Source organism: Acomys minous, assembly GCF_964271855.1.
Source record: "Acomys minous genome assembly, chromosome: 16".
Taxonomy (NCBI): domain Eukaryota; kingdom Metazoa; phylum Chordata; class Mammalia; order Rodentia; family Muridae; genus Acomys; species Acomys minous.
Window position 1 is genome coordinate 96,299,150 of NC_140498.1, and position 19,152 is coordinate 96,318,301.

General features: G+C 56.6%; 1 long non-coding RNA gene across 5 annotated transcripts; it reads left to right on the forward strand.

The window, feature by feature from the left end:
• Positions 1–777: 777 nt before the first annotated feature.
• LOC311585771 lies at positions 778–16,496 on the forward strand. 5 transcript variants are annotated; one of them, XR_014775342.1, is made up of 7 exons: positions 778–1,052; positions 1,469–1,606; positions 5,381–5,537; positions 7,251–8,459; positions 8,816–10,588; positions 10,863–11,136; positions 11,204–16,496. It is a non-coding gene; the product is annotated as an uncharacterized lncRNA (long non-coding RNA). The 5 variants fall into 5 exon arrangements; XR_014775344.1 differs by having other exon boundaries at positions 779–1,052; positions 8,816–10,451; positions 10,516–10,588; positions 10,863–16,496; XR_014775345.1 differs by having other exon boundaries at positions 780–1,052; positions 7,251–8,130; positions 8,364–8,459; positions 10,863–16,496.
• Positions 16,497–19,152: the final 2,656 nt, after the last annotated feature.

Below are 19,152 nucleotides of genomic sequence, written 5' to 3' on the forward strand. Positions count from 1 at the left end.
CTTGGGACCTCCGAGGGCCATCTTGTGTTGGGTGCCCCTCCCCTACTTGACTCCCTGACTAGGAGCCCACAGAGACCCAGTTTGGGGAGACATCCATTCCCATAAGGTCACATCTGGTCAAGGGCGTGGTCAGAGCTGACCAGTGCCAATTCTAAAAGTAGATGGGATGGCCTAGCGCAGCGGTTCCTCAACTGGAAGAGGCGATGGAGTTGCCTAGTGTCCCATCTCATAAGTTTTGGTCCACTGGCACTATGGGGGGTGGGGTGGGGGCGGGGGCGGGGATGGGGGTGGGGTCCTGGGAGGTAATAGTTACATCATGTCTCAAGAGTGGAGATGGCGCTGGCCTGGAGCATCAAAGAACACAGCTTTTGGCGACACTTTAGCAACCCCGTGGAGATCACAATGGTGCCAAGGAGTGCAGGCAAAGCAGATGCCAAAACTATAGGCGTCTGGCACCCACTTGGGTTCGAATCTTGCCGCCGGTTCTGACCAGGAATCTTCTCAGCAGAGTTCCCAGGGAGCCACGCCCCGGCTCTGAGAGCTATGCATAGCTGCAGCGTCCTCTTCTCGGATCCTAGGCTGTGCTTTTCGCTTCTGTCCCCGGCGGCCCGGCCTCGGACCGACCGTCGCGCCTCTCCACTGGCCAGCGTTGCTATGGCAGCGCCGCAGTCGGAGATGCTGAAGCCGAGGCCCGCAGTAGCCCCTTTGTGAGGCGCGCGGGGGGTGGGGTGGGGTGGGGGGAGACGCGCACCCCATGTCTCGCTGCCCCGAGCCCCAGAACACAAGATGGGCCCTTGCCGGGGTGCCCCCAACCCCACCCCCTAGGCCGGGTGCGGCACCTCCGCCCGCCAGCCGCTCCTGCATTAAAATTTCATGGGCGCTGCAGTAAACGCGAAGACGCCGGCTGCGCTGGGGGGCCGTAGGGAGGGAGGCTGCGGACCAGTGCGGGGAGGAGTTTGCGAGGGGAGGCGCTTGCAGGGGCTCCCCCAGTTCTGTTGAGAGCCGGGCACAAAGAGCCCTCTGCACTCCAGCCGCAGGAGCGAGGAGCCGAGGTAAGCCGGGGTCGCCATCCTCACTCCTCGCCGGGCGCACCTGACCTCCGGGAGGGATACGGGGGTCCCACAGTCCCAGGGCAGTGGTGGCCCGCGCTAGGTGGGCGACAGGATCTCCAGCCCTCAGTGGCCAGATGTGAAGCTCCCGCGGATGGACCATGGGGATGGGGGACACAGAGGGTGCTTAGGGTCTCGTAGTCATGGTCTAAGGGGAACAAAGACCCCTCCCTTCCCCCACAGCTAGACGCACATACATGGGCGTGGGGACCCCAGCACACACCAACCCACAAGGTTAGCAGGTAACCGTTCAGGCCGGAGACTGCGCCCAGACGGTCTCAGCACGGAGGGTGGGGTAGCGGGTGGTGTCCCTGACTCCCCTCTCCCCCACGACCAGCCCTTACCCTTTCTCCACTTAGGGGACTCATCCCAGACCTGGGGCGTCCGGCGCAGCCACAAACCGAATGTATCTCCGTACCCTCATTGCGACATCACACTGGATGATGACTGAACATCCCGGGGGACCCACTGCTTTGGCACAGCAACCCTGCTAGGTGGTAAGAACCCATTTTAATGATGAGTAGAAGGAGGTCTGGAGAGGGTCAGCCGCCTGTCCAAGGTCACCCAGACAATGGTTTTGAGTCCAAAAACGACGGACTCTGAAGCCCACGTAGCATCTCTAAAACGGTCCGGGGGGGGCCAACCCAGAACCTACTAGCGCACTTCCTCAACCCTCCTGGGCTCTGAGACATTCTCTGCAGAGGCCAGGGATTTGAGAGAGAACGGTCCAGACCTGTCTCATTCCTGGTGCGAGCGAGATTATTTCTTGGACAGAGGGATTCGGGGGACCCCGGTCTCCCCACTCTCGTCCCAGGCTCCCGAGCTCAGGCCGCCAGGCGCCGGGGATTGCTGGCGCGCACACCCCACTGCGGAGCGGAGTCGCGCCAGGAAAACGCCCCCACCTGCTGCAGGGAGGGGCGCGGGGAGCGAGAACTAGCTGGAAACAGGGTTGTTTTTCTCGCGCCAGCAAGCTCGGAGCTGGGCGCAGCGTTCCGGCCTCCCCAGAGCGTTCTTCCCAGGAGGCGCCGCCGGGTGTGGAGAGCCCAGGGCAAGGATGAGTAACCCCACACTCTTGGGGCTCCCCGCAAGTGGGCCGTTGTCCCGCCACGTGGCCCCGCGCTGCGTCAGCACATCTGGGGCGGGGCTGCGCATCTGGAGGTGCTTAGAATCACTCCTGCTCCTGGCGGCTGGGGTGGGGTGATCCACTGGGGTCCAGCATTACACCCACTCCTCCTTCAGGCCCGAGCAACGGCGGAGACAAGCGAGCTCCTGGGGCCACTCTATTCTCTGCTTTGGGAGGGCACTGAGCTCACCCCACCCTGAGTTTGGCTGATTTCCTATAGAAAGAATTCTATTTTGACTTTACTCTCTGCACACTCCACATTTTGTCCTTTAATATCCCCTGCGGTTGAGAATGGGTCTGACGTCCGCCCTATGAAGATGACCTTTCAGGAAATTTAGCCCATCTCCCTACCCTGTAAGGGGGGTGGTGTTGGCGCCTTTGATATCTTCAGGGTCTCAAAGAAGTTCCGGAATCTTTTCCAGCGGGTTGAAGACAGTCTTTCTTATCTTACACAGAAAAATAAGTGTTGGCCAGGTATGGCCCCTGCAGTCTCAGCGCTTGGAGGTTTGAGGCAGGAGGATGGCAGGTTTGAGAATAAAGTGAATTTTGGGTCAGTCAGGGATATATAGTGAGACCCTGTGAGAGCAAAGGGGGCGGGGTGGGGGTGGGGGGAGAGACAGACCATGCAAAAGCCAGGCTGGCTGCTCATCCCTGTCATCTTGAGAGAACATCAACACTGGGGAGGCTGAGGCAGGAGGATCACTTTTTCTGAGGTAGGATCTCACTATGTAGACCAAGATGGCCTGGAACTCCACCTGCTTCTGGGATTAAAAGTTTGCCCAGATGCCGCCGTGCCTGGGTCACAATCACAGATTTAAGGCCGACCTGAGCTACATCGCTGCACCGGCCTCAATCTTTTAAAATTTATCGCTTTGCTACATTTTTTCCCCTGAAATCCACCTTCTTACATTTAATAAAACAACAATTGTGAAGAATTGGAAAAGACAAAAATAAGAGAAAACTCCATTTTCCCGGAAACACACCTTACCAAGTGATAGGACTCAGTGCTGTCAGGGTTCCGAGCGTTGGTTCCAAGCCTTTGCGGGGTGGGGGTGGGGGTGGGGCGCCGCTTCCCTTCCCCCACCCAGCCCAGGTCACACCACTCATCAGAGTTGTGGTACTGAGAGCAGAGAGGTCTGTGTAGGAATCCTCTCTGCATGTCAAAGACAGAAAGGACTTTCCTGCCTCAGTCTCTGCAGCTGTAGTGAGGGCTTTTTTTTTTTTTTAAGATTTATTTATTGATCATGTATACAATGTTTCACCCACATGTGCACCTGCAGGCCAGAAGAGGGCACCAGAGCTCATTACACATGGTTGTGAGCCACCATGTGGTTGCCGGGAATTGAACTCAGGACCTTTGGAAGAGCAGCCAGTGGAGCCATCTCTCCAGCCCCTGGGGTCATGCCCTTGACAGTGGGGGCGGGGGCTGTTGGCTGTGCACCAGTGCCAGACTCCCATGTTGAGGGCAGACTGCGTAACACACCTGCTGGGCCCGTAAACTCATGCGGCACCTGCCATGGTCTGGCTGTGTGCTTCTGTGGGGACAGTGCTCCTCTTCTGGGTGACCTTCTGCTGTTGGAATTGTACGCTCCCCGGGGCATTGGGCCTTTTGTGTAGGCTCAATGTGCCAGTGAATAGCCTGCTGCTCAGTCCTCTGTTCCCAGGGGACCCTCACCCTCACCCGTGACCCCCCCCCCTCCGCTTTTGAGGCCTGGCTCATTTGTCTGCGAAACAATAGTCAAGATGCTCAGAGGCACCGGCTGGCTGAGGGTGACATCTGTCTCTCACTCTTTTCTGCGCTGATGGGCTCCGATGAGGCAGGTGGCCCCTCCCCCTCTTGGTGCCAGGTGGCCCCTCTGGAGGAGCCAAAAGGCAACTGAGGGTCTTGACTGTCCTGTCCCTGAGCGTGTGGGGTAAGAGCTGAGTAGAAACAAAGCCGTGGACACCATAAGACAAGCTGCTTAGAGCTGGACGGTGGCTCGTGCCTGTGATTCTGTGATCCCGGCGCTTGGGGGCTGGAGGCTGGACAACCAGCTCACAGCCGTCCTAACAAGTTCTAGGCTAGTCTGGGCTACATGGGAGGCTCAGTGTTCTCTCTCTCTCTCTCTCTCTCCCCCTCTCTCCCTCCCTCCTCACTCCCTTCTTCTCTCTAGAAGAAAGACAAGAAAACAAAACAAAACAAAAAACCCTTGCACTTAGATATTAGGTAGATGAGAAAATAAATAGAAACCCAGAGAGATGAAGTGATCAGCAACTTAGATCAGAGTCAGGTTTCAAACCTGGGGCTAGAACGTGTTTGTGCCGGTCGCGGTGCCACCTGTCCCTTAAAGGAAGACTGAATTATCCTGAGGCCATGATACGGCTGCAGCAAAGCTGACCCTGATGGACGTTAGACATGCTGTTGTCCACAGTGCTTGTGGGTCCTCTCATTCACCCCCCTCAGTAGTCAGAGCCCCAGTCTCTTCTGTAGAGTGGGGACCACAGGCCGGCTTGGTCTTAGCTGCTCCCTTTTCCTCCTGCCTTTTGCATCTCTCTTCACTCCTCTGGCTCTTTTGTGCTCTGTCCTCTGCTCACAGCTCCCTGCAGATCTCTGGAAGGTTCCACTCAACTTCCAGGGCCTTCCAGAGCACCTCCAAAGCAGTCTGTGCCAGCGCCTCCTGCCTGCCTGCATGATGTGAGCAGAAATGTTATACCTGGGTCAGGCGGGGGGGGGGGGGGGGAGCAGTAGCCAGCCCTTAGCCATCTCCCAGGCAGCATTTCACTGTTACAGGAACCGTGTGAGTGCGCTGCGACATCACCCAAGAAGGTGGTGTGAGGGCTGGTGGCGTTGATGTCACATTCAGTCGGTGGACAGGGGACTGAGGTTCAGCTCAGCACTCCGGAGACTAAGAAAGGAAGACCTCATGTTTGAGGGGAGACTGAGTTCGAGGCCAGCCTGGGCTATGTCGCAGGACCCAGTCTCAAAAAGAAAGACAAATCCTAGGTGCAAAGTGATGATGGGTTTGCTCTGGGTTCTGTGTCTCTGGGATGGAAGCCTTGGTGTGAAGTCTGTACCCTTCACACCTTTCTCTGAGAAGCTAGGTGTGATGCCACAGTGCTGCCGGCCCTAGATCCCCACCCCCAACTCCTGTCTTTCTCTCTGTGATAGCCGGTGGCCTGTCTGCTCTCATCACACCCACATGGCTGCAGTGTCTCAGTGGTACCTGGAGACAGAGCAAGGTTTCATCTCTTGCGTGAATGCAGGCAGCGGTGAGGCCAAGCTGCCTGTCTCCACACTCACAGGGACTGAGCCTCCTGACCTCAAGGTAGGAGAGACCTGCCTTTTACAAGGGGCTCCTGGCCTTGGCTTTGGTGTTGGGGGTGGGGGGCTGGTTGTGGCAGAGCCATGAGCCAGGTCCACAGTCCATCCAACCTTTGACCTTTAACTTCTCACCTCTGGTCCTTTTGGATTACATAAATATCTTTTGTAGAAAAAAGACCCCACAGAGATGTGGTTAGCTTGCTTTTAAAAACTAGTTCATAAAATAATGGGTTTGGGGCCAGCAGAGTGCTTACCTGGCGTTCACAAAGCCCTGGGTGTGAGCCTCAGCACACCATAAGCCAGATGTGGTAGCACAAGCTGGCGAACCCAGAAAGTTCAAAGTTACCCCAGTTATCTGGCTGCCCTGTGAGTTTGAAGCCACCCTGGGCTATTTGAGACTCTGTCTCAAAACAAGCAAATGAGAAAAAGACAAATAGTGAGAAATCAAAAACAGCGGCTGGGGAGATGGCTCGGTGGTTCGGAGCACTGGCTGCTCTTGCAGGAGGACCCAGGTTTGATTTGTAGCGCCCACATGGTGACTCACAACTGAATGTAACTCCGGTTTCAGGGGCTCTGATCCCCGTCTTCTGACCTCAGACACTGAACCCTTGTGGTGCACAGACATACATACAAAACTCTCATACTCACAAAAAAATATTTAAAGCTTAATAAAAAGAAAGAAAACCCAGAGGAAATGTCTATGTATCTCTTGCCGTGTGTCCCCTCCTAGGCTGGGCCTTCAGAAGGCCGGTGGCTGTGACTGTACCTGTGCAGCCCAGTCCTCCCCTGCCTCGGCGACTCCGCCCTTTCTTGCTCAGCTTCATCATGATGTGTGTTTAACGACTTTGTCACATGTCCACTGACCCAGTGAGATTCCCCCAAACCTATCCCACACCCAGCTGTGGTGAGCAGTAAGCTACTTTCTGCTCCTCCCATTTTCCTTTTATGGGCATTTGGTATACATTTGGCCACAACCACTCCTCATCTTCTTAGTTTTTATTATTTTACAGAGGAGAGGAGAGGAGAGGAGAGGAGAGAGGGGGGAAGGAAGAGAGAGAGAGAGAGAGAGAGAGAGAGAGAGAAAGAGAGAGAGAGGGGGGGGGAGAGAGAGAGGGCGAGAGAGAGAGAGAGAGAGAGAGAGAGAGAGAGAGAGAGAGAGAGTGTCAGCCTCATTATTCAGCCCAGGCTGTCCTTGAACTCATGACCCTCCTGTCTCAGCCTCCCTAATGCTGGCATTCCAGGAGGTCATCACCACACGCAGCTCTGGGCCTGGCTTTTCTCAGCATGGCCTGTGTGGTTTATCCAAAGTGTGGCTAGAACCAGGTCCTTTGTACTGCCCAGTTGATGCCACCGTGTGGTGGTACATCTCATCTGTTCATTGGGGGTTGTATGATGCCTGAGCAAAAGTGTAGCCTATGGTTCTGCATTTATTCCCAAGGCTGAGGGGCCATGGCCTGTATTTCTGACTAGTTGGTAAAAATCCTGGCTAAGCCTCCAGAATAACAGCTCAGAGTCACACGTTGCGCATGTGGGGTTTGGAGAGCCACAGCCTCGTCCTGGTTTGTCTGGTTCCCAAGCCCACAGCTTTCTTCCTTCACTGTGAATCAGCCTGACCCAGGGAGCTAGGGTTCCCTTTAAACCTCCACTGTCCTCACAATGACCAGGGTTCTGGATCCGCACCCTGTGTGTGACAGGGTCGCTGTGGGTTCATTCGCAGAGTTCCTGCTGGTTCCCAGGTGGCGGTGGAAGAGACGGGGGAATTGGGAAAGGCCATAGCAGCTTTGCAGATAAGTATTTCTCACCAGCTTGCTTCTCCACCCTGCATGTGCAAGAGGGTCAGCTCTGGCGCCCCCAAAGGGGAGGTGGCTAGATGTCTTGTGACTCTGGCTCTTAAGGATGGGGTTTGGACAGGCTCCTGGACCTTGCAGACACTCGGGGGGACCCTCCTCAGGGTTCCCCATGGGACACATGTCTCCACTCAGCTCTAGGATCCTGCAACAGCAGGCTCTAAGTCCATGCTACGAGATGCCTCCCCTTCCCCGGCTCTGGCTCGGGAGGACAGCCGTGCCATGATTGTTAGGAAAGAGCAAACCTGAGCTCTAAGGTGGGGTTCGGGGCTTTCCACTATCCCCTCACCCCTGGTGACTACAGCAGTCTGGATGAGCCCTGTACCACCCTTGGGGCCGCATGCTCTCTGCTGTGGGAGTCATGAAAGGCTGTGGGGACTGAGCTGGGCAGAGGGGCCGCCTTTTACTTCTCAGTCACACCGTGAATGGCCATCATATGTACCCTTGTGTGATGGGCAAGAGCCCAGCAGCCCCAGCAGTGCCAAGGTCAGAGTCCTGGGCCCTTCCTGTGCTGTCCCAAGCTGCCCGGCTTGCTCTGAGTTTTCCTGGGTCACACGGGAAGCTGCAACATGCCCATGTTTGTGAAGGATGCTCTAGGTGGCTCTTGGGCTGAGGCAGGGCTTGGGTGTGGTCCTCTCCTGTGGCAGGGCTGGGGGTGGGGTTGGCTGTTGTGTCTTCCAGCATCTTCCTGTGATGTCTACATGGGGGAGGAGGAAGAGCTAGGAGACAGGCCTGCGATGATGTCATCAGGTAAGGATCAGAGTCATGTTTCCTTTGAGGAGGGTGGGTGGTCCTCTGTCTCTTTTCCCTTCCATGACTGAAGCCCTTCTGCCTCTGAGGAAGCCTGGGGGCCAGCAGCAGGCCAGCAGGAGAAGGTTTGCTGAGCAGTAGGGGAGGGTGACCCCTCAGTGGAGGCTCTGCTGTGGGGGTGGGGTGGGGTGGTGTCATCATCTCACACAGATATGAACCTTGCCTCTTTTAAGGCAGTGCTGGGTGTCCAGGGGAGAACAACAGAGACACGGTCCCATTCTCTGAGATCTTCAAGTAAGACAAATGCATCACCGCGGCTCAGCAAGGGGGTGAGCGCTCCGTCCTGTAGAGTGTACGCCTCTGTGCGCGGGTGGGGTGGGCGCAGGGTGTCAGCTGAAGCCACTGGGCACTCTGGAGGTCTCTGCTCCTCCTGAGTCCACCCGGCCGCTTCTCAGGCCCTGGCTGCCTGGGGTCGCTCTGGGACACCTGAGGCTGACATTCTGTTGATTCTTGAGTGGCTCCCCGCCTGTCGGTTCCTTTCTGACTTCCCCTCCAAGTTCATTCGGAAAGATTTGTGTCCCAAGCTCTCTCTTCTGCCACGCATGTGTGTTGGTATGCTGGGATTGCAGGACAGAGACTGGGGTATCTGGGATGCCCTCACCTTCTTTCGTTATGTCTCCCCCAGAAAGCTCTGCACATCTACATGCCCTGGCCTGCTTTGGAGCCCTGGGGATCACTTGGATTCTGACCTCAAGGAGTTGGGGAGCAACCCGAACACCCTGTTCTTTCCAGTGCCTGAGATGGAGCCGCCATGGAGAAAAGCCGTCGCTGGAAGGAATACTGCTGAGGAACCACCCTGCCTTTGATGGACAGCTCCAGGGTGGGAGCGGCTGAAGTTCAGAGCCCTGGGGCTCTGGAGCCCCCTCCTCATCCCACGTGGGCTGGAATCCTCCTCCAATCTCAGGAGATGGGGTGGAGCTTGTCTCAAAGGGCCTGTGTGTAGGGACTCCGTGGGCATGGGGGGGGGGGTTTGTCTGTTTTTCTTTATTTTCCTTCCTTCCTATCTTCTCTCCTTCTTCTTCCTCTTCCTTCTTCCTCTTCCTCCTCCTCTTCTTCTCCCTCTTCTTCCTTTTCCTTTTCTGCCCCGTGCCCGTCAGTTTGCTACTTGAGTGATGGTTCTGTTTGGGTGCTTCCTGGGTAAGGCTTAGCTCCTTGCTGATTGTGGGGAGAGGACAGGCAGCCAGTCCTGGCCTGGGAGAAGCCTGGCTCGTCCCTGTGCTGTCCAGCACAGAAAGGGACTTGGAAAGAGAAAGGGAGTGAGACAAGGAGGCCCAGTAGGGAGGCTCCCTGGCCGACCTACAGCCCCAGCTTCCTCCAGTCACTACAGAATGGGCCGCACTTAGTCTGCAGTACGGAGGCTTTGCTGGGCGGGGGAGGGGCTGCTCGGCCAGCACCCCCATCTGTGTGAGGGACAGAGGCTGGCAGATACTTCCTGCACCCCTGCTGAGGGTGCAGAGCCACATTATAAACTCCCATCCATTCTCCACCCTCCTAGAGGAGATGGCTCTACAGCCAGCGAGAGCGCAGTGGGTGGCCTTGGGACAGTCTAGAAACAGGAAGCCCCTGAAGGGCATGTGTCTGGGGAGGGGAGTTGCATGCTTACTTCTTGGCCCTGGCTGCGGGGCTCAGCACCGGAGACTTACACTGCAGGGGTTAAGGCTGGCAAAGCAAGATCAGTACCTTTATGTCCCCACAGGGTCTCTCTCTCTCTCTGTGTCCCATAAGGGCGAAGGTCTTGTCTCTTCAAGACCCAGGCTTAATGACCTCATCTGCATTTAGGCACAGCCTTGATGACCTTGTCCCTCCATGCCTTCACATAGGGGCTGGGGATTCACACTGTGCCTCTGGGCGTGCGGGGGTGTCGGGTGTGGGAGAGGTACTCTAACAGGGTGATCTCAGACACATGAGCACCCAAAGCCATCTTCCCCTCAGAATTCCTCACAGAGGGATGAGCAGATGAGTGCAAGATGAACACAGAGTGTCAGGTGCTGTGCCATGTTCCTGGGGACATGGTGGCTGCAGTGCAGAGGGTGTCCTGGGGACATGGTGGGTGCAGTGCAGAGGGTGTCCTGGGACATGGTGGCTGCAGGCAGTGCAGAGGGTGTCCTGGGGACATGGTGGCTGCAGTGCAGGGGGTGTCCTGGGGATATGGTGGGTGCAGTGCAGAGGGTGTCCTGGGGACATGGTGGCTGCAGTGCAGAGGGTGTCCTGGGGACATGGTGGGCGCAGTGCAGAGGGTGTCCTGGGACATGGTGGCTGCAGTGCAGAGGGTGTCCTGGGGACATGGTGGGTGCAGTGCAGAGAGTGTCCTGGGGACATGGTGAGTGCAGTGCAGAGGGTGTCCTGGGGACATGGTGGCTGCAGGCAGTGCAGAGAGTGTCCTGGGGACATGGTGAGTGCAGTGCAGAGGGTGTCCTGGGGACATGGTGTCTGCAGTGCAGAGGGTGTCCTGGGACATGGTGGCTGCAGTGCAGAGGGTGTCCTGGGGACATGGTGTCTGCAGTGCAGAGGGTGTCCTGGGGACATGGTGTCTGCAGTGCAGAGGGTGTCCTGGGGACATGGTGGCTGCAGTGCAGAGAGTGTCCTGGGGACATGGTGTCTGCAGTGCAGAGGGTGTCCTGGGGACAAGGTGGCTGCAGTGCAGAGGGTGTCCTGGGACATGGTGGCTGCAGGCAGTGCAGAGGGTGTCCTGGGGACATGGTGGCTGCAGGCAGTGCAGAGGGTGTCCTGGGGACATGGTGTCTGCAGTGCAGAGGGTGTCCTGGGGACATGGTGTCTGCAGTGCAGAGGGTGTCCTGGGGACATGGTGTCTGCAGTGCAGAGGGTGTCCTGGGGACATGGTGGTTGCAGGCAGTGCAGAGGGTGTCCTGGGGACATGGTGGCTGCAGTGCAGAGGGTGTCCTGGGGACATGGTGGCTGCAGTGCAGAGGGTGTCCTGGGGACATGGTGGCTGCAGTGCAGGGGGTGTCCTGGGACATGGTGGCTGCAGTGCAGAGGGTGTCCTGGGGACAAGGTGGCTGATGCCCAGCTCCGGCACTCTGGAGAGGCTTCCTAGCCAGGCTGACCCAACCAGAGGACGAGAGTGTACGGCTTAGCTTTTGGGAAGAAATTAAAGCGAAGCTCAAGTAGGTCAAAATCAGGGCAGGACTTTTCAGAGCCTTGAGAAAACACTAATGAGTACTTCAGATGCTCGGGCAGGGTAAAAGGACAAAGTGATTCCTGTCTTTGCTGGCTACAGAATTATCTTCTTACCAAACGTCATCTGGGGTATGCTGGGAGACAGGGGTTGGGCTTTAGGAATGCCGGGAGTGATGCGTGGTATTACCAGTGTATACTCAGGTATCTTAGCGTTGCCTGGGGGGAAAGGGAAGCTGGAGGGGTGGAGGTGGGAGAGTCTACATTCGCCCTAGGACTCAGGCCAGTGCCTTGCAGTGTTTGCAGAGGAGGGCAGGGCAGGGCAGGCCAGTGGTGGGAGCGGCCGGAGACCTGGGAGTTGGTGATGGAAAAGATGTCCGTGTCTAAGCATGGATACACTGGGGTGGGGAATGGAGGAAAGATGCTGGTGTGTGTGTGTGTGTGTGTGTGTGTGTGTGTGTGTGTGTGTGTGTGTGTGTGAGAGAGAGAGAGAGAGAGAGAGAGAGAGAGAGAGAGAGAGAGAGAGAGAGGAGAGAGAGAAAAGACTGTTCTGGGAAAGGGCTGGCCCACAACCAGGCAGGGGGTTTGCACTGACGACACGCGGGGCACATTTTCAGCAAAGCTGAAGAGTTTGTGGGGCTCTGAGACTCACAGCATCGAAGCAGAAGCTCTGAGCTTCCAGCAGGGGTCACTGAGGTCAGGCTTGATTCCTGCGGGGGCGGGGGGGGGGGTTGGTGGTGCTGAGGGGTGTAGAGGCAGACCCCCTGCCCTGGTTAGGCCCCACGCCCATGCTGGCGAGGACAGGAGGCCTGTGGTGGGGTGGGGGCGACAGGGGAAGGCTGCATGGTGTGATTAACCTACTAACTGTCCCAGGGCTCGGCCAGGATGCTGCGGCACGAGACGAGACGCCTGGCCCTCTGCCAACCGACTAATCCACTAACCTGGCCCGAGCATGTCCTACTAACCGCGCAGCAGCCAAACCCTACTAACTTCGAAGGCCAGGGGCCTTGCCAGAGGCTGGGAGGCGGGGCAGACGAGGCTCTGGAAGGCCCTGCCTGGGGGCTGGGATCTATGTGCAGACTAAGAGACTCACCAACTCTGCCACTCGCTGCTGGGGAGTTTGTACCAGTCACCTGCCCTGTCCGAGAGATGCTTTTCCTCCGTGGTGGAGTGAGATCCTCCTCCTTCCCTTGATGCCTGTGGTGAGGCAACAGAAGTGTTGCTGTATCACACGGACCTCAAAATGGAAAAAACAAACAAACAAACAACATGGCGAGGGCAGGCTGCGGGGAACTCGGTGACGCGTCCCTTCCCTGATCTCGGGAGTTCTGCACACAGATCCTTCTGCCTGGGGCAGACACGTGCTTTGAACCCTTAACCATCTCTTCCTGGTCTCCCCTCTTGCCAGCTTTCTCTCCCATAGGCAGTCTGTTGATTACTAATTGTCTAACCCTGGGGCACCCCACTTGCACCCCGCCGCCCAGTGACTAACGGCCCTGCTGCCTTCTTCTCTCTAGTGGCTCCTGTGTGTGTCGGCCGAGGTGCCCTGTCTGCTGGTGCTTATGCTCTGATCTACTAACCCGGCCCTACTAACCGGTTTCTTTTCTTACTAACCCAGCCCTGCCGAGCTCTGGGCCTCCTGGGGGCTGGTCCCTCCTTTTGGCAAGCAGATGTCCCCAGACTGACCAGGCCAGGTCTGAGGCAGGGGACGGCTGTATTAGTGATGCCCAGAGGAGGAGGAGGAGGCTGTCCTGTGAACGTGGGACGCTGAGCTCCGAGCATGACCTCTTTTCCTCTGGGCACAAGTCTGGTTGCCACCAGGAGCGGATGGGACCAGGGGACCTTGTGGGAGCCAGTGTGGGGCCTGTGGGTCTAGAGTGGGCAATTCTGGGCCCTCCTTGATTCAGGCCAGGAAGAAAAGGGTAGGAACTCCAGGGCTGGCCATCTTGTACAGGCGCTCAAAGGTGTGTGTGACCGAACCCGAAGCCAACAGAGTGGCAAGCCCCAGGAGGAAGCTGAAAGTGAGAGTCTCCTAAGTAGAAAGCCTGTGAAGGGGCATTCCCCGAAAAACCACAGAGCAGAGCCAGGCTCTGAGGTGCAGTGGCCAGTGACCAATAAGAAGGCTCTCCATGGAGGAAGCCAGCTAGTGGGGCCACTCTCACTGAGACGGATGGGAATCTCAAACTGGGAAGTATATTTGGGACCATTTTCACACAGGAAGTAGGTGTGAGGATATTTTTTCCCCCTCAGGAAGTACTTAGAAAGACTCCCCACAGGCTGCCAGTTGCCATGGTGCAGTTAAGAAACACTACAGGCCCTCAGGGCTTATGGGAGTGGGAAACTGGTGCTGGGAAGTGAATCCTAGTTGGGTAGGGGGCGCACAGGCCACCTGGAAGTTACCCCAGCAACTTGTCCTGTTTATGCCCATGCCTCTGCCCCAGCCAGCCTCCCCCAGAGCCCGCCAGCTGCTAAGCCAGGGCCACACCTGGGGGTGATTTCATGCCTCACCTCCAGTAGGCTCATGGCCTCTATGGGCTAACCTCTGGCTCCTTCGCACTAACTCTGGCTCCTACCCAGCTAATCCCTGCCTCTCTCCCTGGCTGCCCTAGGGGCTGACCACTAGCAGCCAGCCCTGCCCGTTGGTTGGGGGGCAGGGGCCGCGCTCCAGGCTTCCTGGCCTGGCTTTGGCCAGCTCCCTTGAATCACCTCATTCCTCTGGACTAACTTGTGTCTCTCTGGTCTGTTCCCTTCGGCAGAAATGAATGGCTGTGGACTTCTCTCTGACTAACAGGTCTCGCACTGAACTGCTCCTCTCACTGTTACCATTAACGGCTTGGATGGCGGCATGGCTGGAAAGGGGGCTGACACAGGTTCTGAGCTTGGCTGATAACCAGGGGAGTGTAGCTAGTGAGGCTGGATGCCCTGACTGCTCTGGGTCAGAGCTCCCGGATGTCAATCAAGGTGGTACCCAGGCTGGGGGTGTGGCTCAGGCCAGAAGAGGGAGGAAAAAAAAATGCTGTCTACTGAGCATCTTGGTGGGGCCAGACATAGCTAACCTTCTATAGGTTGTGGCCACTGGCCCCATCCCATAACCTTACAATGCGTAGTGGCTGTTAGCGCCTGTAACCTACAGCCGCAGACTCACCTGTCTGGTGAGTCCTTGCTTAGACTCCTACAGAGTTCTGGCCCTGTGACATCAAGCTCCAGATAGAAATATCCAGAACAGTTGCAAATTCTCCATAGTCCAATCTTTCTCGCCAGCTCTTCTAACGTAGATTTCTTACACAGGGTAGGCGCGCTGAGGGGAGGGAGTGTGGCTGGCAGGGAAGTTGGGATCCCTTTAAGGCAAGGAAAGTCCTCTGGGAGCAGCAGCAGAAAGCCACGAGGCTGAGGCCACTTGTGGAGCTGGGGTGACACCAGGTTGAGGTGGGCAAGAGAAGAGAGTCTTTGTTTCACTGAGCAGGTCTGGAGGTCAGAGCCTAGAGAACGGAGGCTCAGGGACATTGTTAGGGCTGGGGGCGGCCTCCGGGGGACAGGTTGCCTGGGTCAGTGGGTGCTGTGAGAACTGTTTCCCCAAGGGCTTAGGGCTGACTGTGTGTAGCTGCCAGGGAGCCCCTGGGGCCCTGAGCTGGAGAGGAAGTGGAGGAGACGCCCCCTTAGGAACCTCGTGCTAGATAGGGCTGGGACGTACCCGCTGCTGCCCTCTCGTGGCCGTTGTGTTTCATTTCTCCCACAATGCTCTGCGAAAACTGTTTACTCCTGCTGCAGAGGCAGCGCAGGGCCCCCTTCCTCCAGTCGCCTAGACGGGGCGAAGCCCTCCCATCAAAGGTGTGACTGGGACACTAGCTGGTCCTCAGTGGCTGCACTTCTCTGTGGTGGGCCCAGGATTGGGGTGGGGGTGGGGCGGTCAGCAGAGCTAAGATGAGGCAGGCAGGGAGGGCTCTCTGAAGAGGAATCAAGCCAGCTAAGCCTTGATTGGCTGGGTACAAGCCCCACTCAAGTCAGGATCAGAGAAGATCCAAACAGACCCCGGAAGACTCCTTGTGGGGAGTGTATTTAGTGAGAGCCTCGGGCCTTGTTGCTTGCAAACGCGGGCTTCCTCCCAGGGAACGTCAGATGTGGTGCTGTAATCCCAGCATTAGAGACAGATCTTTGGGGTCTGCCAGCCTGCTGACTTGGCATCACATGGCCCAGAGGGTGGCAGGGCTAGAGTTTTCCCGGGCTGCCTTGCTCTCTTTGGGCCAGGTGGGGCAGGGAGGAGCTTATGATATATGCTGGCCGTTGGCCTTGATATAGAGAGCAGCAGAACTTCTGGTAACTATGGTAACTAGGAAGACACTTTGGTCCATGTTTGGAGAGGAGCAAGGATTACAGTGCTGGCTTTCACTGGGGGGGGGGGGGAATCATGGGAGTCACCTGGAAATCGGGGTGGTGTGGGGGCAGAGTGCAGGGGTGACAGCGAGGAACTTATAACTTAACACAGGCCCCAGCGGTGTAACTTTTCCTCCAGACAATCTGGAGGTGGGTGATGGCGATGGTGTGTGTGTGTGTGTGTGTGTGTGTGTGTGTGTGTGTGTGTGTGTTTGCTCTTTCGTGTGCGTATGCACGAGAGAGGGGTGGTGGAGAAAAGAGAGACTATGACTTGAGGAAACTGAGGCCCCTGAAGGCACGTGCCCATCATCTGTCTCTGGGCCGGACCCCCACTCCCCCCCCCGCCCCCATTCCATTGGACTTTAGGCTTGTTTTGAGCAGGACCACCCAGAGCTGACAGAGGACCTGCTTCCTGTCCAAAGAGATCACAGCCTGCCTGGAGGGACAAGCCATTGTGGATTCTGCCCCAGGGTGGGGCTGGTGGCAGTGAGGACAGCCTTGGTGTGCTCAGGTCGGGTGCCCTGGTGTAGCCGGACCCCCAAGAGCCTTTCTGGAATCTATCCTGCCTCCTTACCTTTAATATTATTTTTATTTTTGATAACCAGCTCAGTAGAGATGTCTGTTCCATGTCTTTCCTGCTTGGGGTGGGGGTGCTGAGTGTGGGCCCTGAAAGGCTGATGTGGATTAAAGACAAGATTGTTGTGTGGATCCAGCCACAGTTACTGGGCCGTTTGATTTTCATGCTTGTAGCTGCTTCTGTGTAAGATGCCATTTTGATATTAAAACCGGTGCACACTGGAGAGTGACTGGCTTCTGAGGGACGTCTCGGGGAGCGGGCAGTCAGCGGGGCTTCTCTGGCAGGGTGGGCTGAGGTGGCTGAGCTTTCTGTGCAAGCCTGGTGGAGAGTTATGTTGCTAAAGCCCACAGCAGATGGGGAGAGCGGGCCCCTGAGAGGCTGCCCTTTGCCCTCCCCACATCTGCACCCTGGGGTGTCGGTTCACCCTCCTCTCTCCGTGCCTAACATAGGACCTTTGGAAGTCCTATGGCTGCGGAGACGGCCCTGTGGGTGAAGGCCTTGCTGTACGAGCACGAGGACCGGGGTTCAGCTCGCAGCTCCCCCATGAGAGAGCCAGATGTGATGTGTGCTTGTCTTTCCAGCACGTGGGAGGCAGAGACAGGCAGACCCTGGAGCTCAGTGCCCAGCCAGCCTGGCCTAGTTGGTGAGCTTCAGCTGGCGAGAAACTCTGTCTCAAAACACCTGAGGATGACCTCTGGCTTCTACACACGTGTGCATGTGCGCCCTACCCATGTACATGTTGACCTCTGGCTTCAACACACGTGTACATGTGGGCCCTACCCATGTACATCCCCCCAACACCCACACGCGCATGTTCTCTGTCTGTCTGTCTGTCTGTCTGTCTGTCTCTCATACACACACATACACACAAACACACACAAACACACTTGTGTTTTGGAGATCATCCCACTAGAGTGCCATCAGTCTCCTAATCCTCCTGCCTCAGGTTCTGGAGTAGCAAGCACTCTGCCACAGCCAGATCTTTAGCGCTGTTGACTGTGAAATACAGATGTGTTTGACCATCTTTACTACTGTAAGTGGAGGACGCCGTGTTATCGAGTGTGCTGCTGTTATGCTATGTTCACCACTGTCAGAAACTTTCCTTTTTTTTTTTTTTAATAGCTCCTTTTGTGTCCAGAATGGGGCTTTACAGAGATCCGAGCGCTTTTTGCTGTCATCTTCTGACATGTAACCTCCTTGGTGGAGGAGACAAAAGATGCTCAGCATCTGGCTGTGAAGGGATGATGGATATCTGACATACACTGCTATTCTCCTTGGCAGCACCAGTGCCAGACATTACTAGTCGATCACCTCTCTCTCTCTCTTTGGGAACTTAGGCGTGCCTTTAGGACCTTTTTCAGAACAATGTTCTGGGCGAATAGAGTGAATCATCTGTGTGGGTGTTTTAAGAACTTTGGTATCAGGGTTTGGATGGAGTCTCCCAAGGGACCAGTTTGAATCTGGGCAGTGGCAGCTCCGTGCCTCGTCTTGGAGGAGAGCTAAGTTGCTCTGAGCTGCTGCTATCTGCTTTGTATGATGGGGGCCACACTCTCAGCCTGTATGGGAGGTGTGAAGGTGTCCTGGGGTTCTTGCTGAGGTGACCTGAACTCCTTCTGTGCCCCACCAGATGGTAGAGTGGAGGCTCGGGTGCTGTGGGGCAGGAGGAAGCAGGAAGAGGCCAAGAGAAAGCAGCTGCCGCTGGTCCCAGCATTTAGCGTTGTTCCTTCAGGACCCATCATGCTGTCCTGGGGAGATGGGGGAACAATGCGTGGCTATTGACAGAAGAGGTCCAGGAGGGCCCTCTTCACCTGCTGTGCAAGGCCCGTAGATCACCACTGAAGACAACCTCCTTGGCAAACCCACCCATAGTCATTGCTTCTTTCCTTACGGCGACAAAATGCCTGACAGAAAGCACATGAAGGAAGGAAGCACGCATTTGACTCCTGTTTCAGAGGGCTCAGGCTGTCGATGGGTTGGCTGCTCGGGCAGAGCTTCATGTTAGCTGGTGTGTGTGTTGAGGCCTTCACCTCAGAGCAGGCAGGAAGCAGAGCAAGATAGCAATAGGAAGGCAGGGCACAGCCTCACATCACCCACCTCCCTACCAGGGAGGAAGTTCCAGCATGCCCTGGGTGTGTTCATACCACGAGTCCAGTTCACACCACCAGCCCAGTTCACACCACAAGCCCAACTCACACCATGATCCCAGTTCATACAACAAGACCAGTTCACACCATGATCCCGGTTCACACCACGAATCCGGTTCACATCATGTGCCCAATCCACACCACAAGCCCAGTTCACACCTTGAGTCCAATGGGTCCCTCAGGTGAGAGTGCCCTGCAGATACACTCTGTTTGGTCAGGTGAGATCCCTCACTCTGGGTCTCAGAAGTGGAGGGTTGTCAACAAGACACAGCACAGAATCCCCTGGGAAGGGATTCTCAATGAGGAGTTGTCTAGAACTGGTTGGCCTGTCCGGATTCCACTAACAGATGTGCGAAGGTCCAGCCTCATAATGGCTGGCACTCCCCGTTGTGCTTGGAGCCTGGACTCAGACTCAGTAGGAGTAGGGAAAGGGTAGAGCAATAGTGCACAGCACTGACCTCTCACTGCTGGTGACTGGGGGTCATGTGACCAGCTCTTTCCTCCCAGCCTTAAGAGGATCAACCTTTTTCTACCTCAGTACAACAGAACGAAACTAAGACAGATGTGTGGGTCCCAGGTCTCCTTCCGATCGATTCAGCACCACCACACACCCAGGACGCAACCGGCCACCTTCTCATAGGCCCCACACCACGTGGCTGACTGCTGGCCTGTGTTAGCCAGGGCACTGGGCTTACGGGGCGCAGGGAAGGCCTGTGTGGGGCTCACAGTTCGGGG